The following is a 3917-nucleotide window of genomic DNA, read 5'->3' as shown; positions in this document are numbered from 1 at the left end:
ACACACACACACACACACACACACACACACACACACACACACACACACACACACACACATCACGCATGTGTTTATTGAAGAAATTATGATAAAAACAAGTTTATATTATTTCTTATCCATTATGGTTGCTTGGAACTCTGTATTAGATGTTCCAAGTGCATTTGGATGATTAACCAGAACAGATCATGAGGAAAGTTTTTTATATATATGCATAGTGTGTGTGTATACACACATACACACACATGTATAATTTTTTTTAAAATAGTGATAACCTGTATTTGGCAATAAGAAATACTATAAAATTAGAAAAATAAAAACAATTTCTGTTGCATGATTGGTAAATTTTGAAAAGAATGATACTACTTGGAATATCCTGTTAGAATGCGCCTTGCTTCATATAAACTTATTTTATAGATTTTATGTGTGTGAGATATATATATATATGTATAACAATAATATATAATGTTAAATGATGATGATTATACATATATAAATGTGATATTTTCAAGATCGTTTAGATTGATGAGTTGTGAATTCATGAATGTAATCAATGCTACATTCCTTTAAAGGCCTTGAGTATTAATCTCCCTGATATTATTCAATTTCCCTGCCTTTTTCATGGAATTTACTGAAAGTTGATTCAATATCAGTTCTGGAAAATTAACACTACCACTAATCTATGTCAGAAAAGATTTTTCTGCATAGTTGTTGGTGCTTATTTTAGCTGATAGCTGAATTAAGTAATTTGTTCTTTCTCAACCTAGTCCAGATCAGCCAGTGCAAAGTTTGCTGAATCAGAATTACATAAAAAGAGATGGATCTGCTGAAGGACAAGTTGGTTTACAAATTGGTAGCTGATAACTAAATTCTGTGTGTGTTTATCAACCATTTTCAAGTTTGACGTATTTAACTTCAGTGTTTCAGCTTTTTCTATTGTGCTTTGAAATACAAGAAAGATTTTAAATAAAAAATCATCTGTATCTGTGATATATTGTTACTTCTGATTTCATGGTATTTTTTTTGTATTAGCAACATGAATGTTTGCAGTGATGTGAGCATTCAGTAGAATACAGTCAGGCTAAACATTTCAATTTATTTGGAGAAAAAAAAACAAAAAGACTTTTTAATTTTTAGCTTACTAGACATGAAATATTTTGTGAAATTAGGGATCACTGATATTGAATTAGAATGATAGAACCATTAGAGTGTTGAGAAAATGTTGATGATGAAGATGTTAAGAACTGCAAATATATCTTAGAAAGTCTGTTCAGCACTGAAGTCAATCTGGGCCATTTCTCAGTTGTCATGTAATCAATCACACATAATTGGCAAAAGTTGAGATGAATACACTCAATGCATTAAAAACAATTTCAGTGTGTAATTTGAGTATGGAAATAAGTGCAGTATAGATGTGGTTAGTAGTGTGTATATGAACACTAAATTCATATTCCTCCTACTCCATCAGACTGCTATCCAAGGTATTCTGCTAAGTTAACAAATACCACTTGCATTCACTTATTTTCTGACAATATATTTTCACAGCAATCTTACATCCTAAACACAAATCCAGACTTCATATTTTGTAAATTTAAATATTACTTTCTCTGTTTTCAAAATTTAGTCTATAAGTTTTTATCTTCTGTTTTTACCTTTTTATAGCATGTAAGTTTTTCTTTTTAATGACCATGCTAACCGGGAGATGACCAACCCACTTCACTGATAATTCTTACTCTGTCATGAATGAATATTTTGCATCTCTATTTAAAGGACCTGCCGATTCTGTTATCAGCATTTTGTTTCCACTTAACTAACTTGGAGATGTTGATTCCTCTGTTTGATCTAACAGGAACTACTTCTAAGCATCTTTTCATTACTGCTGGGTAATTTATATAACAATGTTGTAACAGAAGCAGATATCTCCAAATGATATTTCTACTTGATGTGTAATATTCAATCTAGCCTTCCTTAAAAAAATGCTTTGTGCTGTGTTTTGTATTATTGCCAAAATGTCTTTTCATCAGCATTTCATTTTATGAATAGATTTGCTTTTGTGCAATTCTGTTGATATTTTTAAAAAATGATAATATTCAAGTAAATTATAGAACTGATCACATCTGATGTATATTTGACTGTCAGTTGCTTTGCATATCTCTCTTAAGGCAGCACTTATCAATAGACACTGCAGCTCATATAATTATTCTCTGCTTACTTTGTTACTCTAACAGTATGGGTGGTTCATTTAATCGTTGTTTGAAATATTGCTGTAGCAGTATGGAAATCTCCATAATTATATTGCGAAATTCAATTTAAAACATTTCATTGTAATTGTTTACTATATAAGCCTTTAAACTAAAATACAAGATAATGGATGTTGCAATGAAAAGTCAAGGGTTCAAGTGAAGCCGAAGTAAATGTAAAAATATATAATTGACATGTGTAAAAGGTAAAATTAATAGTTTATTCAATAAGTCTTGGTTATTGTTATTCACTTGGGTCACTGATTTGACAAATAAACTTTATGTAGCTTCATGATTTTTTTCTATTCAACACTAGAGTTAAACAAAATCCCATTTGATTTCACATTGTCACTCATAGTTAAATCTCAAAAGGCTCACTTTATCTAGTTGTAAGCTTATTTAACTTCTTAGAAATAGCAACCAAATCTCCCTCAAATCATACCCTACTGCCTTAAAATTAGAAAGAGCACATAGGACAGTACTGTTTGAGATGTCTTGAAAAGGGCAAGATGTTCATTACAGGAGCCATAATCATTTTATGTCCACTTTCTTTGCTAGTATAGGTTGTATGGGCCATCACAGTCTGAGTCGATTCTTAAGTGGAGCCCATAAATTTAATCATTTTGCTTGGTCTCTACAGCTGGGTCCATTTTCTCATGGTACCAACACTAGAATGAGTGAATAATCCTTAAAGGGACTTCACAACCCAACACTGTCTCTGATCTTTGACCAACCATTTTATAATATATACTGGGTGCATTTTTTCATGGTACCAGCACTAGAGAGGTAGCCTTGTTCTGCAATCGCTTGTAGAGGTAGCACAGCAGGAGTGTTCCAATGTGGCATCAGTACCAGAGGAGGAAGTATTTAGGAAGTATTTAGGAAGTATCCCAAAGAATGGGATAGAAGTGATGACAGCAGAAAGGCCAGAAATGGATGACTGAGAGGTCGATAAGAGTGTAGGCATGAATTTAGAGAGTACTCAATAACCTACGATGTGTACATTTGTTCAGGTGAGCAAAGACGGAAATAGGAGGGAGAGCAATGGTATCAGAAGGGCCAGAATGGGTGGGTGCATGGAAAGGAGCAAGAGCATGATAGAAAAAGGCAGGATTATTTGGGATGCATTTGATAGCTTGAAGTACAACAGAGTGATGTTAGAGTTTATTGGTTAGGTAGAGTTCATTGAAGATAGTCTGACACAACCCCTTATATATAAGCCTGATGAAGGACATTGATGAGGATTATGCAGTCAGACCTGGAGACCTGTGCATGATAAGGAGACAAGCAAAAATGGGTGGGGGAGCAATAGATAGGTGTGGTGAGGGCAAGGATGCAAGGTGAAAGTGTATAAACAACAAAAAGAACACTAATTTGCATGCACAGACAAACACATAAACACTATCTTGTTTCCGATGTCTCCTCTATGTTCCATACATAATTTTTAATTCCTAACAGGATAATATATAATTTCTTTAACTAAAACAACTTGTCAGTTGACTTCATGGTTCCAGCAGACAGAATTGGAGAAGGCATTGTCCTGGACGATGGCAAGGGACACACACTTAAACAGCCATTCTGACTCATGGGGCTCATACTTGCAGATAGCCTTCTGCACCCTGATTGCAGTGAGCAAGAATCTAGGGTAAATTTTGATACTTTCACCTGCACGATTTTCAC

At 33.6% G+C, this 3917-nt stretch overlaps 1 protein-coding gene across 2 annotated transcripts in view; it reads left to right on the top strand.

Moving 5' to 3' along the window:
• Positions 1–3917, top strand: part of LOC106882625 (autophagy-related protein 16-1) — an 80121-nt gene that overhangs the window by 37794 nt on the left and 38410 nt on the right. The window lies entirely within an intron of this gene.

This window comes from Octopus bimaculoides, chromosome 4 (genome assembly GCF_001194135.2).
Source record: "Octopus bimaculoides isolate UCB-OBI-ISO-001 chromosome 4, ASM119413v2, whole genome shotgun sequence".
In the NCBI taxonomy this organism is placed as follows: Eukaryota; Metazoa; Mollusca; class Cephalopoda; order Octopoda; family Octopodidae; genus Octopus; species Octopus bimaculoides.
The sequence above is the reverse complement of the archived record's forward strand: the minus strand, read 5'-3'. Positions and strand labels throughout refer to the sequence as shown.